Source organism: Bos mutus, chromosome 1 (assembly GCF_027580195.1).
Source record: "Bos mutus isolate GX-2022 chromosome 1, NWIPB_WYAK_1.1, whole genome shotgun sequence".
Classification (NCBI taxonomy): Eukaryota; Metazoa; Chordata; class Mammalia; order Artiodactyla; family Bovidae; genus Bos; species Bos mutus.
In genome coordinates, this window is record NC_091617.1 from 111,201,221 (window position 1) to 111,222,395 (window position 21,175).

At 39.0% G+C, this 21,175-nt stretch overlaps 1 protein-coding gene across 1 annotated transcript in view; it reads left to right on the top strand.

Annotated features, from left to right (window-relative positions):
• Window positions 1-3,745: 3,745 nt before the first annotated feature.
• STRIT1 (small transmembrane regulator of ion transport 1) overlaps window positions 3,746-21,175 on the top strand; it is a 30,799-nt gene continuing 13,369 nt past the window's right edge. Inside the window, exon 1 of the mRNA XM_070374419.1 lies at window positions 3,746-3,868. The gene's annotated coding sequence lies outside the window, so the exon portion shown is untranslated. The remainder of the gene's footprint in view (window positions 3,869-21,175) is intronic.

The following is a 21,175-nucleotide window of genomic DNA, read 5'->3' on the forward strand; positions in this document are numbered from 1 at the left end:
AGAAGATTGAAGGCAGGAGGAGAAGGGGACGACAGAGGATGAGATGGTTGGATGGCATCTAGATTCAATGGACGTGAGTTTGGGTAAACTCCAAGAGTTGGTGATGGACAGGGAAGCCTGGTGTGCTGCGATTCATGGGGTCACAAAGAGTCAGACACAACTGAGTGACTGAACTGAACTGAACTGTGAGAATTAAATGTTAATGCCTGTCATGTGCCCAAAACAGTGTCTGGCACCTAGTAAAGTTCTTGATAATTGTTATCTCTTATTAATATTTATTTGTGATACCTTATAGAATTAATTTATTCTTTCGAGCAGTATACTATAAGAACTGATGATTTTATCTTTAAAAAAATCACATTTGTAATTATAATTTCTTTTTTGTATAGTGACTCAGTCCCAATAAATCTCTTCATCTTTTTGTTGTCGGTAACATGTGACTAGATTTCCATCATTAACAGACTATTTCTAGAGATGCCAATGTCTCAGAAATCATTCTATTGTTTCAAAACAGGAAGCAACTTTGATGGACTATCTTTTTTTCCTTTACTTAAAAAGTGTGTTTCTACTGTTATTATAGAACTTTGGTGTTCATTTTATTTTTCTACTCAAATTTTTCCGACTTTTAAAAATAAGAATAAATGCACTCCACAAAGCACTGCAAAAGTCTCAAATTCATTTGCTGTTCTTATGCTTTTCTTAGACATGTGCAGTTTTGATTTTCCTCAGCACCTTGAGTGTGAGAGATGGATGGCTAGTGTCTGGAATCTTCTGACCTAGGTTAAAAGGCCTCAAGAGGCATGAACAGACTAGACTCATAAATATCATAAAGTAGTCATATTACAGCCACCTTCTCTATGCAATAGCCCCTTAAAGGTGAACATAACAACTTTATGTAGACCTCATAAACAGCATCTTTCTCTCCTGGCATAAAAATAACCACACTTTTAGAAAACATTTTTGAAAGAAAAAGATCAGATTTAGAGATTAGGAGTTTTTATCTCAGAGACAATTCCTAGGGAAGGCTTCAAGTTTATGAAGGGTATTATTGCAGAGAATAGGGACCAGCTGTTCTCTATCTCTCAAGAATCCCAAAGAGAGGGCTAAGCCTCAGCATGAAGTAATTAGGTTGGTATGAAGAGGAATTTCCTGATGGTGAGAGTAAAACATTGAAAGGAATGCCTTAAAATCTGAAAGAACTCCGAAAGCAGAATGATTCTCCTGGAGCACTCTCCACATCTGAAATCTACTACAGCCTTAAGCTTTCCAGAAGTGTGAAATAACACATCTACGTTCCTCAACAGGCATTCCTAACATGCTAAAGGATCACATGTGGTGGTGGTGTGTTCGGTGTATATTTTCTATAGATGGTCTGCAGTTTGTACTTTGCTTTCTCACGTGGTTCCAGTGATATAGTCTAGGAGGTAGAATTGTGTCATCTTTGAAATCAGACATACGTGGCAGGCATCCACGTTCTACTGTTTTGATTCAGAGGCTCACTGTGTGGTGTCTGACAAGTTGCTTCATCCCTCTGAGACTTAATCTTCTATAATAAAGGAGGATATGTGTGTGTGTTAGTCGTTCAGTTGTGTTTGACTCTGCAATCCCATGGACTGTAGCCCACAAGGCTGCTCTGTCCATGGGATTCTCCAGGCAAGAATACTGGAGTGGCTAGTCATTTCCTCCTCCAAATATAGGAGGACAGTTAAGGAAAAAAACTAATCATTGAATTTAGGTCACAGATAAAATGCTAGCACATAGTATTTAACATCTATTAGTTAAAATAAAGTATGAAAGTGAAAATGTTAGTCACTCAGTCATGTCCAACTCTTTGCAATCCCATGAACTGTAGCCCACCAGGCTCCTCTGTCCACGGAATTCTCCAGGCAAAATTACTGAGTGACCATTCTATTCTCCAGGGGATCTTCCCAACCCAGGGATCGAACCCAGGTATCCCACATTGCAGGGAGATTCTTTACCATCTGAGCCACCAGGGAAGCCTATATTTATGTATGCACATATACATATGCATACATTAAGTAGGAGTATTTTGTAGAAAAAAAATCCTTATGGGAGACAAAACTTAAATAGATGCATAAGTACATAGTACCTGACATTAAAGTCTTTGTCTTACAAAAATGTCACAGATTCATTTTAAAAGCAAAATGCCACCTGGAAATTTAAAAATTCTCTCAATTCTTGGTCAAAAAAAAAAAAACCAAAATAAAATGTCAGAATATCTAGAAAATATCATTAATTAAAACATTAAATGTCAGGACCCATGGGATACAGCTAAAACCATGCTTAGAGGAAAAGCACAACCTTCGGTGTTTTTATAGATGAAGGAGACTAAATGAATTAAGCATCAATTTAAAAAATTAGTCAAAGACAAGACAATAAACCTAAAGAAAAATTGAATGAAAGAATTCACAAGTTAAAAGCAAAAATTAATGAAATGCAAAACAGAAAAACCATAAGCCTGAAAAATTAATTCAAGAACTGGTTCTTTGAAAAGCTAGTTAAAAGGAGAAAAGCACAAAATAAGAAATAAGGATGGGTAAATGTTAAGTTGTACAGACTATTTTTTAAATCTTCATAGTCTCAATTTTCCCCACTTGCAAAAACGGGGATGTTCATAATAATGGCTTCATAGAGTCATGGTGAGAACAAGGAAATTAATCCTTATAATGGATTTATCAGAGTATCTTGAAATGAGATAAAGTTTCAATAAATGATAGTTCGTATTTTCATTATTAAAAATTTTCTTCTCCCCCCACCCCCCAAAAAAGAATGGATAAATGACGATACAGAGGAAATGGAAATAATTGATTCTTGTTCAACTCAAAACTGCAGTGAAATGGAATAATTTTTAGAAATAGGTAAATTGCTAAAACCATGCTCAGAAGAAGGCCATTTATTCAGAGTTCATTTACAATACAAGAGATTGATGAAATTTGTTTAAAGCACTAGTGATTCCTTATGAGATCACTAGCATTTAGATGCAATTATAAAGGTAAGAAAAAAAAAAGGAGACAGAAATTTAAAAGAAAGAGGTAAATTAATGTTTATAAGCAAAAATTTATATATTAAAACCTAAGAGAATCAATTAAAAAATTCCTATTGACCATAAAGAAAATTGGTAAGTTGTTTGTATACAAAATTCATGTTAAAAGTATGGTGGGAAAAATATATTAATAATAACAATGAATAAGTATTTTAAAAAGGAATAATCTTAAGAAATGTGTAAGAATTTTATGAAGAAAATTCTAATACACAAACGAAGGCTTGAATAAATGGAAAAGTACCTGCTATTCTTGGAAGGAATATTAAAAAGCAGAGACATTACTGACAAAGGTCTGTATGGTTTTTCCAATAGTCATGTATGGATGTGAGAGTTAGATGATAAAGAGTGCTGAGTGCTGAAGAATTGATGCTTTTGAGCTGTGGTGTTGGAGAAGGCTCTTGAGAGTCCCTTGGACAGCAAGGAAATAAAACACATCAACCCTAAAGGAAATCAGTCCTGAATATTCATGGGAAGGACTGATGCTAAAGCTGAAGCTCCAATACTTTGACCACAGGATGTGAAGAACTGACTCATTGGAAAAGACCCTTATGTTGGGAAAGATTGAAGGCAGATGGAGTAGAGGATGACAGAGGATGAGTTGGTTGGATGGCATCACCGACTTGATGGACACGAGTTTGAGCAAGCTCCAGGAGATGGTGATGGACAAGGAAGCCTGGTGTGCTGCAGTCCATGGGGTCGTAAAGAATCAGACACGACTGAATGACTGAGCTGAACTGATTCTTCAAAGGGAAGACTGAAAATTACAATGTTTCTTGTATCTCCAAATTAATCACTCTACTTAATGTAAGTCAATTAAAAATAATAACAAGTTTTTCCTTTTCTTTCCTTTCCTGTTTTTGAACTAAGGGATTTGAAAATTTAAGAGGAAAATTAAACATGCCATAATAATCAAAATAATTCTGAAAATAAGAGTAATGAAGAGGAATAAGAGATGCAGATTTTAAAACATTTAAAGCTAGAATTTTTATGTTTTTAATTTTTATTTTATATTGGGGTATAGATTTACAATGTTTTAGTTTTAGATGTACAGCAAAGTGGTTCAGTTATACATACACATATATTCATCCTTTTTCAGATTGTTTTCCCATATAGGTTGTTTTCAGAATATTGAATAGAGTTCTCTGTGCTATTCAGTAGGTCCTTGTTGATTATCTATTTTATGTATAGTAGTATGTATATGTTAATCCCAAACTCCTAATGTACTCCTCCTTCCTCACTGTTCCCCTTTGGTAATGATAAGTTTGTTTTTGAAGTTTATGAGCTTGTTTCTGGTTTGTAAATATGTTCACTTGTGCCATATTTTGGATTCCACATATAAGTGATATCATATACTTGTCTCTCTGGCTTACTTAGCATGAATCTCTAGGTCCGCTCATGTTGCTGCAAATGGCATTGTCTCGTTGTTTTTAATGGATGAGTAATTTTCCACTGAATATATGTACCTCATCTTCTCTCTCAATTCCTCTGTCAATGGACATTTAGGTTGCTTTCGTGCCTGGCTACTATAAATAGTGGTGTACTGAACATTGGGGTGCATGTATCTTTTCATGTTACGGTTTTCTCCAGGTTGACGTCCAGGAGTGGGCTTGCAGGGTTGTATGATATGGGAGTTCTATTTTTACTTTTTTAAGGAACCTCCATATTGTTCTCCATAGTAACTATACCAAGTTACATCCCCACCAGCAATGTATTCTCCATACCTTTTCCAGCACTTATTGCTTGTAGACTGTAGAATTTTTAATGATGGACATTCTGAATGGTGTGAGGTGATACTTCATGGTAGTTTTGCTTTGCATTTCTCTAACAATTAGTGATGTTGAGCATCCTTTCATATGTTTTTTATCCATCTGTATGTCTTTTTTGGAGAAAGGTCTATTTAGATATTCTACCCAGTTTCTGATAAGGTTGTTTGTTTTTCTGATATTGAGCCACATAGGCTGTTTGTGTATTTTGGAGATTAATTCCTTGTTGGTTGTAAAGCTGGGGTATTTAAACCAGATTGTTATTAGGGCATGAAGAAGCAGATCATTAGTAAAAGCTAGCAAGTCAATAGATTCAGTTTTAGATCTTGACGGAAGTTTGGGTTACAAAGGTGTATGTAGTTGTCAAAACTCAATGAATGTATGGTTAAGACCTGTACATTTCTTGCACATTGTATGTAAAGTTTATTTTGAAAGAAAAAAATCCATGAAAATGTATTAGACTTTAGTCCAAAGGCATGCTTACTAAAATATTTGGTTTATGTTTAATATTTTTATTGAAGTGTAGATTTATAATGGTGTGTTAGTTTCTGATGTACAGCAAAGTGATTCAGAAACACACACACACACACATATATATATGTAATTTTTCAGATTCTTCCCCATTATAGTTTATTACAAGATACTGAATATAGTTCCCTGTGCTATACAGTAGTACCGTGTTGTTAAAGCATTTGGAGCAAAGTACACTGATTGATATCTGCAATTTATTTGGAAACAAATCAGAAAATAAGATGGATTGATGATTGACTAGCAGATTGCAAAAATGAAAATTTTGTAATTAGTAAAATTATCTCAACATTGACATGAGCTTAAAATTTTCATCATGTATAGTATACAGAGAAATTTAGAATAAACTAAAGAAACTGTAGGATGTTTAGAGCACAACTTTCATTACAGAATGAAAGACTTCTGTCTCCGTAATAGTTTCAAGAACCAGAATGCCAGTGGGAAGGGTTGGTTGTGGGGAGCAGAGTTGCTCCTGGGGTGAATTTCCCAGGCTCTCTAGGGTGTCCTGGTGTCCTGACCTGTAAGGCTGCCCAGAAAGTTGGCTCCACTACCTGTGAGAGTTCTCTGCTGGGCAGAGGCTTTCCAGGCAGCAGCCATGTGGGTTAGCAAGGGGCGATCTGATCCCCAGGGGCTACACGTATTTAAAGGTCTAGGAGAAAAATGCGTCACTGTATCAGAGTGTATGTTGTTCAGGCCCAGAACGGTTCTGCTGTTCAAGCATGATGACTATTCACTCCTTTCAGTTTTTTGTTAAGTTGCTCTTTTTTACCTTAAAAGAAGTTATATCAGTTTATTCAGGAGTTTTGGGTAGTTCATAAAGTGCTATTATTTAACTATTTGTCTTATGAGGTTTTATGCTACTCAACCCTATATTTATATTTCTCAAAGACTGCATGGAGTGGGTGTTTTGGAAGGAGCATTGTTCTGCTGTTCTGTGTAGAGTTTGGAAACAGTGGGGTTCCAGGGAACTCAGCCCAGCTCCTGGCAGTTGTCACTTTGCTGCCAGGTGGAAACAGCCAGGTATCCTCAACCTTAAAGACGTGCTTAGACTCTGATGGGTAAAATGGGGCTCTTTTAGTTGCAGTGTGGAAGTGGGAAAGGGTGTATACATTTTGGTGGAATAAGGGAAATATATTTTCTGAAATTTGAATATATGAGGACCTTATAGTTTTGAGCTTCCAGGGCTTCCCTGGTGGCTCAGATGGTAAAGAATCCACCTGCAATGCGGGAGACATGGGTTTGATCCCTGGGTTGGGAAGATCCCCTGGAGAAGGGCGTAGCAACCCACTCCAGTATTCTTGCCTGGAGAATCCCATGGACAGAGGATCCTGGCGGGCCGCAGTTTATGGGGTCTCATAGAGTCAGATATGACTGAGTGACTAAGCACAGCATGTAGTATAGTTTTGAGAGCTCTCAGGGAGGGAAAAGTGTTAAAACATTGTACAGCATATGATTTCAACTGATATATCTTCTCAGTATTTCTTCATTGAAAATATTATATCTCATGTCACGCTTTTGTCTCTTGAAAACTTTGCATTTGAAATATGGAAATGCTAGTGCAAAGTTTCTGAGAAAATCCTTTCTTGTCTTCTGGTTTAAATGTACTTCATTGACAACACTGTGGGCTTTTTAAACCTTTTGCCTGCCTGAGCCCTATTGGAAACAGCATTGGAAAGCTTTCAGTGATGAAGGTCACCCAGCTCTTACACAGAGTTCCCAGTGGGCATTATTTCCATGAGGTGTGAGGTATATAATTAGCAGAGAGTCAGCAAATAAGATTTTAAGGAATGTGATTATGGAAGCAGAAGAGTCATTTCAGGCAAGTTTGTAATATGTGTTTCAGGAAAGGAGCAGAAGTCAACCAGTGAGGGCCTGGACCACAGCCCTGATTCCAGCTGCCTTAATACCCTCGTTAGAAACTCAGATTTCAAGCTCCCAAGCTCCAGGCCTTACGTGCATTTCCTTGTCAACAGGTGCCGTGCTAAGTGTCTGGCTTGACCTACCACTCAATTCTTGTAGGTCTTATCTTCATTTTACAGATAAGAAAACTGAGGCCAAGAGAGTTAATCGTGCTAAAGTGTAATTCTCAAAAAGATAAAATCAGAACTCATGGGCAAATATAAAAAGGAAAGGAAAGGGAAAGGGTTAGTTGTTCAGTTATGTCTGACTCTTTGCGACCCCATGGACTGTAGCCTGCCAGGCTCCTCTGTCCACGGGATTGTCCAGATAAGAATATTAGAGTGGACTGCATGCCCTTCTTCAGGGGATCTTCACGACCCAGGGGTCAAACCTGGGTCTCCCACAGTGGAGGCAGATTCCTTATCATCTGAGCCACCAGGGAAGCACTAATATACAAAGGGCAAGGTATAAAATATTTTATTGAATTTATTAGTTAAGGAGGGGAAAAGATGTGATGAATTCAAAGAGCTTGTAAGAAGCTAGTGTATTTGTTGGTAACTTAAAGAATTGTTAGGGTGAGATTGCAGAGTTAAACATGTGAGATCTATTAATCGCCCAGCCATGTTTGACTCTTTGTGACCCCACGGACTGTAGCCCACCAGGCTCCTCTGTCCATGGAATTCTCCAGGCAAAATGCTGGAGTGAGTTGCCATTTCCTTCTCCAGGGGATCTTCCTGACCCAGGGATTGAACGCAGGTCTCTTGCATTGCAGGCAGATTCTTTACCATCTGAGCCACCAGGGAAGCCCCTAGAGTTAGATATAGAACTATTTAATGTTCAGCTGGCCCTTGATTTGCGGTGTTATCTATTTTACTACATGGAAATTATTTGTATCTCTACTGGACAAAAAAAACTACAAGTTCACAAGTAAATTTTCTATGTATGGAAACTTTAATCAATAGTAAAAATGAGATGAACTAAGTACAGGTCTTGACACTCCTTGGGTGATCCTTTGTCCCCCGTGATACTGAAAGAATCTGCCTCCACTTCTTTGCTTTCTTTCCGAGTTTGAGAATTTTTCTGACAGTAGCCTGCCCCCAGGTCCTGCAATATTAGTTAGAGGAGCAAAGATTTGAACCCCTGTCACTGTATGAACCAGCCTTGGTAGTCAACTCTTTGTAATGATTCAGTAATGTTAACTTGTTTTTTATTCATAAAGAATGTTGGAATCTATCAGGTCTGTGCAGATAATTCTCTCTCATAGCCAAGGCATCTCTGAAGCACAAGGGTTCTCTGGATGGCAAAACCATCTGAATCAATCAATAAACATCAATCTGAAGTAATAGCACCTTTTGTTTCTACCTTAGTGGAGACTGCTGAGACCACAGACCTCAGGAACATGAACATGGCCGTGAGAATGACGTTGAGCATCTTTTCACGTGCCTGTTGGTCCTCTATATGTCTTTTTTGGAAAAATGCCTGATACTTCAGCCCATTTTTAAATCAGTCTTTTTTTGTTTGATATTGAGTTGTATGCGTTCATTATCTATTTTGGATAGTAACCCCTTGATTACAAGGAAGCAATGTATGGCCCAGGGAATATAGCCAATGTGTTATAATAACTATTTATGGAGTATAATCTATAAAAATATTGAACCACTGTAATATACCTGAAGCTATTATTTTAAGTAATAACCATACTCCAATTTAAAAAATGGCACTTAAATGGCACCTAAATTTTTACTTCTGTATCTATAGTAAAACATTTGAGAAACAGAAAGGTTTAGGCAGGGAGCATATTCTATAAACTGCTTTGCAAGGTAGTGACTTGAAGTTTAGAGAATGTCTCTTGGAATAAGAAATAGATAAATAGATGCTGATATTTGGGCATTCTCCTGCCAACCTTCTTTCTTGTTTTACATTTGAAGTAGGCTAATAATAGGGGGTTTCCAAACTGGGTTCTCAGAAAAGGGGCTCTCATGTAATCACTGAACACGTCATGTCACCAGGATGAGTCATGAATGCCAGGAAAATAGCACTCTCCATACAAATCAATTCTGTGTAAGTCTGAAGGTTAGAGGTTGGGAGTCAGGAGGCTGACCCTAAGTTAGGAAAAACAGAAAAGTCACTTCACTTTTCTGTACATTAGCTTGTTTCTTCCTATATGTGTGATCGCAGCAGATGGGAGTTATCTAAGCTTTGTAAGCACGGAGAACACTATGGTTACAGGAAACAAGAAAGAAACAGACGTGGAAGGCCCTGCCTTCTTGCTACCCCATTGTCTCTTTTCCTTAGGGGAAGAATCAGGGCTGACGACAAGATCTGGAGGGCCCAGTGCAAGATGAAAATTCAGAAATGCTGTTCAAAAAATTAAAGAGTGGCATTAAATGTGCTATGAAATGTTTTCCTTTAGAAATATTTGATGACATTAAGTGTAGAGGTATAGTTGTGACACATGAGCATTAGCATAAACTTACAAACTGCAAAAAATATTTCAGGTGCCATAATTTTATGTAATATAATATATAATAACACTTTAATAATTTCATATCTTTATTGACCATAAGATTATTTTGGCTCGCTTTTCTGCAAATTATACATTAGATCATCAGAATTTATATTTTAAGCAATTTCATTTACTATAAAATTGACAGCAATGTTAGTCACTCTTGACAAATGCAAGATTGCAAATAATTTTTGATAATTTTTAAAAATATCTTTCTGCCAATGTAACTGTTACTGGAGAATATGAAGAGTATTTGATAGGTGGTGACAGTATTAGGACACATTTCCAATAAATTTATATAAAAACCCATCAAAACATAAATTTTAGCACATCTGGAGCTGATTTTCTAGAGAAAGAATAAAGATTTAACTCTCCATACAAATCAATTCTGTGTAAGTCTGAATTTAATTTTAAACGTATATTTATACAATGGCATTTCAGTATTTCTTCTGATATTTTTGGTAATTTATGGAAGTTGTGCAAGAGATCAAAAGTAGCTTTACAATTTGTATGTATTTCAAAATTTCTGTTCTGCATCCTATTGTCTTATCTTCATTTATAAGAAAAATTTTTGTCCTCTTCTTAATATTTGATTCATCCAAAGTTTCCTGTGAAAATATTGTTATTTTCCATCGAACATGGCAATCTTTACATTTAATTTCTATTTCAAAACCTGTGAATAGTTTGTCTTGCAAGGTTGTAGCAGTTTTGAAAACAGATTTCACAGTTTACTGCTGAAACTGTCCACTTATCCACCAGCAATTCATCCAGGCATGCCTGCTGCCATCCCTACTGGCATTCTGTGCCCAGGTCCTGGTCCTTACCTTCCCCATCCTTACACTCTGTATCTCTGGACCGTTCCAGGCCCTGATGTGCACTCAGGACTGACTGCTCTGTGGACGCAGTCTGCAGTGCCGGGAGCCTGAGCTTGCACAGCCACTGACTGCTGGAGGACTACTACAGCTCAGATGCGCTGCCTCCCTTACCACCTCTGCTTGTGTGGGTGCTCCACCATTCCATCACTGCTGACAAAACTTAAGTTCAAAGATAAAATTATTAAGAATTACAAGGCACTGAGAGCAGAGAGTATTAAAACAAATATGAGGTCCTTCTCAGCTTGGAGTCCTAAGTGACTATACAGGTTGCATGCCTGGTAAGCTCGCCCTGGGAGGAAGTCTCAGGCTCTGTAAATACACATGACAAACCTCACTTACCAGCTCTCTCCAATTCATTTCCCATATCATGAGAGCTCAATTCTGATATTTTAATCAAGAAGCCATTATTTATTGTGTAGGTAGAGGAGGATAAACCTACAAGGCTAAGAATGAACTGTCAAAAATGGGAAAAGTCAGAAGAGTCTGATGCCAAGAAGCCAAGAGAAGAGAGGATTTCAAGGAGGATAAAGTAATTGGTGGTGTCAAGTGATACCAAGAGGTCATCAGGTAAGGGAGATCAGGACTAAAAAATTTCCATTGACTTTAGCAACACGGAAGTCACATGATCTTAGTGGTCTTCAAAATAAATTGTTTCAATGGAGAGATGCAGGCTGAAGCCAAATGAAAATTTGCATGGAAGAATGAGTAGAAGCCAAAAAATAGACTCCTGCAACCCCTTTTCTGCTGGGGCCTGCGGGTCAACAGATACGAGCCTTCTACTTCAGCAGTTGCCAACCTTTTTGACACCAGGGACTAGTTTGGTGGAAGACATTTTTTTCCACGGTCTGGGGTGGGAGGGATGGTTTCAGGATAATTCAAGCACATTATATTTATTGTGCACTTTTTCCTAATCTAATGCCACTGCTGATCCAACAGGAGGTACTGGTTCATGGCCCAGAGGTTGGGGACCCCTGCACTTGAATTGACCCAAGTTCCTGCTTCTCCATCATCATAGCTCTGAACTACCCTTCCCTTTTGGTAACATGAAGAAGGGATCCCAGAGAAGGAGATCAGGTAGTCTGTAATCCTTTGTTGACTCTTGTTAGTCTTGATACATTTCACATTTTGGTTATCTCAGATTGCATAAATCTTAATACATTCTGCTGCAGTTTGCTAAACTCTTTAATTGGAGTTTAAATATATAAACCTTTCCACATAGCAACTCAGTCAGCTAATAATAGAGGAAAGTTAGTCAGACCCACCACAATGACCACCTTACTTTGGTCTCATTGACAGTTCCCCTTCTTGAGAATTAATCAAGTACCACCCTGGTCTGGGTCTCCATCATCTCCTGACCCTTGTTTGGATTTTTACAATATAAGTATCTCTGCTTCTATCTTTGCTCTCAATCACAACAACCAGAATGATACTTTAAAAATGTTAAGTCAGATTATGTTAGTTCTCTCTTTAAAACTTTCCTTTGGTTCTGTGTTTCACTCAGAGAGAAAAAATCTGACATCCTAACAATGGCTGATAAAGCCCTCCCTATTCACCTCTCACCTCTTCCCTTATAGCTCACTTCCTTGTTCATCTTGCTGGAGCCACATCAAGCCCTTGTTTTTCTTCAGTCCTGCCAGGAAAAGCCAGCCCTAAGATCAACTTAATTATTAACCTTAGTCAGCCCTACTTTTTCTTTTTCCATAGCATTTATTATTACCTTTCTAAATCATAACTCTGGGAGGGCAGGGATCTTCTTCATTGAAGTTTTGCAAGTGCCTAGAATAGGGTCTGGCCCACAGTAGGTACTCCACAAACATCTTTTTTTAAAAACAAAAATTTCGAAAGAACAAGATGGTGGAGGTGGAGGTGGACATGGAGTACATCCTTCTCCATGGATACATCAGGAATACACCTTCACACACAGAAGTGCATGCAGAACACCAGCTGAGAGTAGATAGGAGTACCTGACCAGCGGAAAAGAAAATATAAGACCACGCAAAACTCAGTAGGATGAAGGAATTAGGGGGGAAAACAGGAGTGTCAGTAGAACTGGACCTACCTTTGGTGGGTGGGGGAACTGAAGCAGGAGTCTGATCCCCACATCGGGGCAATTATCTGAGTCAAAGGAGAAACATTTAAGGCCGAGAGTGAAACAGCTGATCTGTGGGAGCCTAAATGGAATGAGAATCAGACAGTCCTTGCCGCAGCCATACATACCCCAGACAGGGATGCAGGTCCCTAGAAGGTGCAGTGGCTAGGAGCTGTAGTTTAGGGATTGTGGAGCAATCCCAGGGCTAGGGCTGCTGTTGACTGTGGAGATACAATCAAGGGGATGTGAGGGAGGAGATCATGGTGGGGAAATGCCTGTGGAGGAAAGCCAAGCAGCCATGGAAGCAAGGTGATACTGCTGAGTCACATGTACGGGGTGGAGCCATCACCATAGCCTCTCTCCCCGCATAGGCCAGCATCAGCAGCTGAACAATAGAGAGGCTGGCCTATCAAATGCCTGACACACTGAACTACAGAGTAGGACCCCACCCAGGGTCCCCCTTTAAGTGCCCAACATGCCAGTCTACAGAGTAGGACCCCACCCAGGGGGGCTCCTCTATGTGTCTGATGTGGAACAGAGAAGGACCCCAGACAAGGGAGCCGTCTAAGTGCCTGAACAGCCAGAGCTATGGAGAAATACTGGCCAAAGAGGCCTTCTGATTGCCAGCTACAAGAGGCTTGAAAAAAGACTGATAGGGCCATAACTCCTGTGGTGGAGGCAGTCTATGTCCCTGCACACTTGGCACTGCCAGGGTCCCCGCAAGCCAAGCAGCTGTGCTACCTTCAGGCTTAGCCCTCACTGGGGCAGAGCTGCCACAGGCAAAAAATGTCTTGCATCTATATATGCAGGATCGCTTTGGTCATGTTCAACTCTTTCTGACCCTGTAGACTGTGGTCTGCCAGGCTTCTCTATCAGGGGGGTTCTCTAGGCAAGAAATTGGAGCGTATTGGCCAATACTGGTTGCCATACCCTTCTAGAGCACTATGTTTCCTGCTGCCCTAGCTGCCAACCCTCCTGAGTACCTGGTGCTGCCAGAACCCCTGCAACCCAAGCAGCTGCACCACCTCCACACTTGGCCCTCACAGGGACAAACCCAAGTCTGCCAGGGCAGCCTCAGGAGCAAACCCCAGTGGATGACCCACATGCAGAGGTGGAAATAAAACCACAATTGAAACCCAGGGGCAGTGTGGCTAGGGAAGAACACCCAAACCTTCGCACCAGCTGTGCAAGCTGCAGATTAAATCCACTCTATGTCTATGGAGTATATAAAAGATCATTGAGAGCTCCCACAAAAGAAAACACATTAGTTTTGATAGTGGTTGACATTGGAGGCTAGAGCACACAGGAGTAGGACCAGATGAGAACCTGAGCTGCCCCCACAGCAGGTCCAGAGACCAGCACAGTGTTGGAGGGCATCCTAGGGAGGTGAGGTGGACTGTGACTCCGAGAGGGAAAGGACTCTGACAGCAGTGACTCAAGAAAAACATTCATTATTTTTATGTTTTGACTACTTCTGTAGAGTCTTTTGGATTTTTTTTTTTTTTTTACTTTTTTTCCCTTTTCCCAACCTCTGGTGTAATTGTTGATTTTATTGGCACTATGAAATCTAATTAAGCTTTTGAGCTTTTTTCCCCCTCAGTCACATTTTTTATTGTTGTTACAAACCTCTGCCTCTACACTGGGCATTTGCAGTTCTGTGGGGTTTTCCTTTTCTTTTCTTTCTTCTTCCTTTTTTTTTCTTTTCTCTTTAATTTTTTAAAAGCTATCATTTTTTCTACATTTATTCCTTTGTTTGCTTTACCTACTGTTCTTTTCCCCTTGCAGTTAACCTTTAATGTATATAAACTTCTTTATCTACCTCTATCTAACTTTGCATATCTATTCTTTCTTTCTTTCCTTTCCTCTCAACATATTCGTTAGTTTTGTTTTCATTGTTTTAGTCCCCAATTGGCACCTTGCTGTAGTTTTGTTTTCCAGTTTGTGCTTTAGTTAGTTTTTGTTCTTAACTGGTAGACATAATTTTTGATTTCCTTTGTTTGCCAGGTCAATCTACTGTACTTTAGTTGGACTGTTTTGATTTTGCTTATGGTTGTATATATATGTGTGTATATTCCATTATTTTCATTATTACTTGCCTGATTTTGTAACTGCTATTTGTCTGGGGTTCATCTTTACTTTCTCGTTTCTGGGTATTTGTTTTAATCTCACTTAATGCCATAACAAACCACTTGTGGAATCTTTGTTCCTGACCAGAGATCAAGCCTTGAGCCTTTGGAGTGGGAGCACTGACTCCAAGACCCTAGACTACCAGAGACCTAACCCTTGGGAGTATCAGATAGTGAGAACTCACACAAAGGAAACCACTTGAAACACAAGACCCGGCATCACATATCACCACTAACACCCTGTGCAGGATGCCTCATCTAAACAACAAACAAACAAAAATACAAACCAAATCATCAGCAGACAGGATTACCACACATGCAGCCTTGCCCATCAGAGGAAAAACAAAACTCAGCACAAATCTCACCCTATATGAAATTTACAGAAACCACTGAACCAACTTTAGGAGGGCACAAACCAAAAGGAAGAAATAATTCAACCTTGAAGCCTGGGAAAAGGAGACCTCAAACACAGTAAGTTAAAAAAAATAATGAAAAGGCAGAGAAATACTACACAAATGAAGGAACAAACTAGAAACACAGAGTCCAAACAAATGAAGAGGAAACAGGCACACTACCTGAAAAAGAATCGAGAATAATGATGGGAAAGATGATCAAAAACCTTGAAAACAGAACGGAGAAAATGCAAGATTAATCAACAAAGATCTAGAATAAAGAATAAGCATACAGAGACAAACAACACAATTACTGAAATTAAAAATACTCTAGAAGGAATCAATAGCAGAATACCTGAAGCAGAAGAATGAATCAGTGAGCTGGAAGATAAAATGGTGGAAATAACTTCTGAAGAGCAGAATAAAGTAAAAAGAATTAAAAGAACTGAGGATAGCCTCAGAGACTTCTGCTGCTGCTAAGTCACTTCAGTCGTGTCCAGCTCTGTGTGACCACATAGATGGCAGCCCACCAGGCTCCCCTGTCCCTGGGATTCTCCAGGCAAGAACACTGGAGTGGGTTGCCATTTCCTTCTCCAATGCAGGAAAGTGAAAAGTGAAAGTGAAGCTGCTCAGTCGTGTCCGACTCTTAGCGACCCCTTGGACTGCAGCCTACCAGGCTCCTCCGTCCATGGGATTTTCCAGGCAAGAGTACTGGAGTGGGGTGCCATTGCCTTGAGACAATATCAAATGCACCAACATTCGAGTTATTGAGGTCCCAGAAGAAGAAGAGAAAAAGAAACAGTATGAGAAAAGTTTTGAAGAGATTATGGTTGAAAATTTCCCCAACATGGAAAAGGAAATAGTCAATCAAGTCCAGGACGTGCAAAGAGTCCCATGCAGGATAAACCCAAGGAGAAACATGCCAAGACACATGCTAATCAAACTAATAAAGACTAAACACAAAGAAGATTAAAAGCAGAAAGGGAAAAGCAACAAGTAACATACAAGGGAAACCCCATACATTTAACAGCAGAGTTGTTTCTTTCAGCAGAAACTCTGCAAGCCAGAAGGGAATGACAGGACATATTTAAAATACTGAAAGGGAAAAATCTACAACCAAGATTATTGTACCTGGCAAGGATCTCATTCAAAATTGATAGAGAAATCAAAAGCATTTCAGACAAGCAAAAGTTAAGAAAATTCAGTACCATCAAACCAGCTTTACAACAAACGTTAAAGGGACTTATATAGTCAGTAAATACAAGAGAAGAAAAAGATCTACAAAATCAACACCAAACAATTAAGAAGATGGCAATAGGAACATATATATCAATAATTACTTTCAGTTAACCAGATTAAATACTCCAACCAAAAGACACAGACTGGCTGAATGGATACAAAAACAAGACCCATATATATGCTGTCTACAATAAACCCATTTCAGACCTAAAGACACATATAAACTGAAAGTGAGAGAATGGAAAAATATATTCCATGCAAATGGAAAGCAAAAGAAAGCTGGAGTAGCAATCCTCATATCAGACAAAATGGGCCTTAAAGAAGATTACAAGACACTACGCAATGATCAAGGGATCAATTCAAGAGGAAGACATAACAATTATAAATATTTATGCACCCAACATAGGAGCACCTCAACATATAAGATAAACACTAACAGACAAAAAAGGAGAAATTGACAGTAACACAATAATAGTAGGAGACGTTAACACCTCAGTCACACCAATGGACAGATCCTCAAAACAGAAAATTAATAAGAAAAGAGAAGTCTTAAATGATACATTAGATGAGATGGATCTCGTTGATATCTTCAGGACACTCCATCCAAATGCAGAAGAATATACCTTTTTCTCAAGTGCACATGGAACATTCTCCAAGATAGACCACATCTTGGGTCACAAATCAAACCTCAGTAAATTTAAGAAAATTAAAATTGTATCAAGCATCTTCTCTGACCACAATGCTATGAGGTAGATATCAATTACTAGAAAAAAAAAAAAAAACTAAAAAACACAAACACGTGGAGATTAAACATTACATTTCTAAATAACTAACAGGTTACTGAAGAAATCAAAAGAGAAATAAAAAAATTTCTAGAAACAAATGACAATGAAAACATGACAACTCAAACCCTGTAGGATGCAGCAAAAGCAGTTCTAAGAGGGAAGTTTATAGCAATGCAATCCTACCTCAAGAAACAAGAGAAACATCAAATAGACAACCTAACTTTAAACCTAAAACAACTGGAAAAAAAGGACAAAAACCCCCTAAATTAGTAAAAGGAAATAAATCCTAAAGATCAGAACAGAAATAAATGAAAAAGAAATGAAATAAACAGTAGTAAAGATTAAAAAGCTGGCTCTTTGAGAAGATAAAATTGACAAACCTTTAGCCAGACTCATCAAGAAAAATAGAATCAAATCAACAAAATTAGAAATGAAAAAGGAGAGGTTGCAACAGACAATGCAGAAATACAAAGGATTATCAAAGAGTATTATGAACAACTATATGGCAATAAAATGGATAATCTGGAAGAAATGGACAGATTCTTAGAGAAGTTCAATCTTCCAAGACTGAACCAGGAAGAAATATAAATTATGAACAACCCAATTACAAGCACTGAATTGAAACTGTGATCAAAAATCGTACAAAAATCAAAAGCCCAGGACCAGATGGTTTCACAGGAGAATTCTATCAAACATTTAGAGAAGAACTAATGCCTATCCTAAAACTCTTTCCAAAAATTGCAGAGGAGGGAACACTTCCAAACTCATTCTATGAGGCCACTGTCACCCTGATACCAAAACCAGACAAAGTCAACACAAAAAAGGAAAACTACAGGCCAATATCACTGATGAATATAGATGCAAAAAACTTCAACAAAATTATAGCAAAAGAATTCAGCAACACATCAAAAAGCCCATACACCATGATCAAGTTGGGTTTATTTCAGGGATTTGACGATTCTTCAATATATGCAAATCAACCAATGAGACACACCATAGTAACAAATTGAAAGATAAAGATCATATGATAATCTCAATAGATGGACAAAAAGTCTTTGACAAAATTCACCACCCATTTATGATTCAGTTCAGTTGCTCAGTCATGTCTGACTCTTTGCAACCCCATGGACTGCAGCAGACCAGGCCTCCATGTCCATCACCAACTCCCTGAGTTTACTCAAATCATTGAGTAACCATCAAAATCATTACCTCAAAACCATTGGTCAGTGATGCCATCCAACCATCTCATTCTCTGTCGTCCCCTTTTCCTCCCACCTTCAATCTCTCCCAACATCAGGGTGTTTTCCAGTGAATCAGTTCCTTGCATCAGATGGCCAAAGTATTGGAGTTTCAGCTTCAGCCCTTCCAATGAATATTCAGGACTGATTTCCTTTAGGACGGACTGGTTGGATCTCCTTGCAGTCCAAGGGACTCTCAAGAGTCTTCTCCAACACCACAGTTAAAAAGCATCAATTCTTCGGCGCTCAGCCTTCTTCACAGTCCAACTCTCACATCCATACATAACCAGTGGAAAAACCATAGCCTTGACTAGATGGACCTTTGTTGGCAAAGTAATGTCTCTGTTTTTTAATATGCTGTCTAGGTTGGTCATAACTTTCCTTCCAAGGAGCAAGAATCTTTTAAATTCATGGCTGCAATCACCATCTTCAGTGATTTTGGAGCCCCTCAAAATAGTCTGCCGCTGTTTCCACTGTTTTCCCATCTATTTCCCACGAAGTGATGGGACCAGATGCCATGATCTTAGTTTTCTGAATGTTGAGTTTTAAGCCCACTTTTCCACTCTCCTCTTTCACTTTCATCAAGGGGCTCTTTAGTTCTTTGCTTTCTGCCGTAAGGGTGGTATCATCTTTATATCTGAGGTTATTGATATTTCTCCCACCAATCTTGATTCCAGCTTGTGTTTCATCCAGCCCAGCATTTCACATGATGTATTCTGCATATAAGTTAAATAAGCAGGGTGACAATATACAGCCTTGACGTACTCCTTTTCTTATTTGGAACCAGTCTGTTGTTCCACGTCCAGTTCTAACTGGTGTCTCTTGATCTGCATACAGATTTCTCAGGAGGCAGGTCAGGTGGTCTGGTATTTCCATCTCTTTCAGAATTTTCCACAGTTTATTGTGATCCACACAGTCAAAGGCTTTGGCATAGTCAATAAAGCAAAAGTAGATGTCTCTCTGGAACTCTCTTGCTTTTTCAATGACCCAACAGATGTTGGCAATTTGATCTCTGGCTCCTCTGCCTTTTCTAAATCCAGCTTGAACATCTGGAAGTTCATGGTTCACATACTGTTGAAGCCTGGCTTGAAGAATTTTGAGCATTACTTTGCCAGCATGTGAGAAGAGTGCAATTGTGCAGTAGTTTGAGCCTTTTTTGGCATTGCCTTTCTTTGGGAATGGAACGAAAACTGAGCTTTTCTAGTCCTGTGGCCACTGTTGAGTTTTCCAAATTTGCTGGCATACTGAGTGCAGTACTTTCACAGCATCATCTTTTAGGACTCGAAATAGCTCAAGTGGAATTCCATTACCTCCACTAGCTTTGTTTGTAGTGATGCTTTCTAAGACCCACTTGACTTCACATTCCAGGATTTCTGGCTCTAGGTGAGTGATCACACCATCGTGATTATCTGGGTTGTGAAGATCTTTTTTGTATATTTCTTCTGTGACCCAGTTTCCTCCTCAGTCAGTCTCTCCCGTTGGGTAGCTTCCATAAGCCTCTTATCCTTCTCCATCAGAAGGCAGACAGGCTGAAAACCACAGTCACAGAAAACTAGCCAATCTGATTACATGAACCATAGTCTTGTCTAACTCAATGAAACTATGAGTCATGCTGTGTAGGGCCACCCAAGACGGACGGGTCATGGTGGAGAGTTCTGTCAAAACATGGTCCACTGGAGAAGGGTATGGCAAACCACTTCAGTATTCTTGCCTTGAAAACCCCATGAATAGTATGAAAAGGCAAAAAGATAGGACACTGAAAGATAAACTCCCTAGATCAGTAGGTGCCCAGTATGCTACTGGACATCAGTGGAGAAATAACTCCAGAAAGAATGGAGAGATGCAGCCAAAGCAAAAACAACACCCATTTGTGGATGTGACTGGTGTTCAAAGTAAAGTCCGATGCTGTAAAGAAAAATATTGCATAGGAATCTGGAATGTTAGGTCCATGAATCAAGGCAAATTGGAAATGGTCAAACAGGAGATGGCAAGAGTGAACATCGACATTTTAGGAATCAGAGAACTGAAATGAACTGGAATGGGTGAATTTAACTCAGATGACCATTATATCTACTACTGTGAGCAAGAATCCCTTAGAAGAAATGGAGTAGCCATCATAGTCAACAAAAGATTCCAAAATGCATTACTTGGATGCAATCTCAAAATGACAGAATGAACTCTGTTCATTTCCAAGGCAAACCATTCAGTATCACAGTAATCCAAGTCTATGCCCCAACCAGTAATGCTGAAGAAGCTGAACTTGAACAGTTCTATGAAGACCTACAAGACCTTCTAGAACTAACACCCCTCAAAAATGTCCTTTTCATTATAGGGGACTGGAATGCGAAAGTAGGAAGTCAAGAAATACCTGGAGTAACAGGCAAATTTGGGCTTGGAGTACAGAATGAAGCAGGTCAAAGGCTAACAAAGTTTAGCCAAGAAAACACACTGGTCATAGCAAACACCCTCTTCCAACAACACAAGAGAAGACTCTACACATGGACATCACCAGATGGTCAACATCAAAATCAGATTGATTATATTCTTTGCAGCCAAAGATGGAGGAGCTCTATACAATCAGCAAAAACAAGACTGGGAGCTGACTGTGTCTCAGATCATGAACTCCTTATTGCCAAATTCAGACTTAAATTGAAGAAAGTAGGGAAAACCA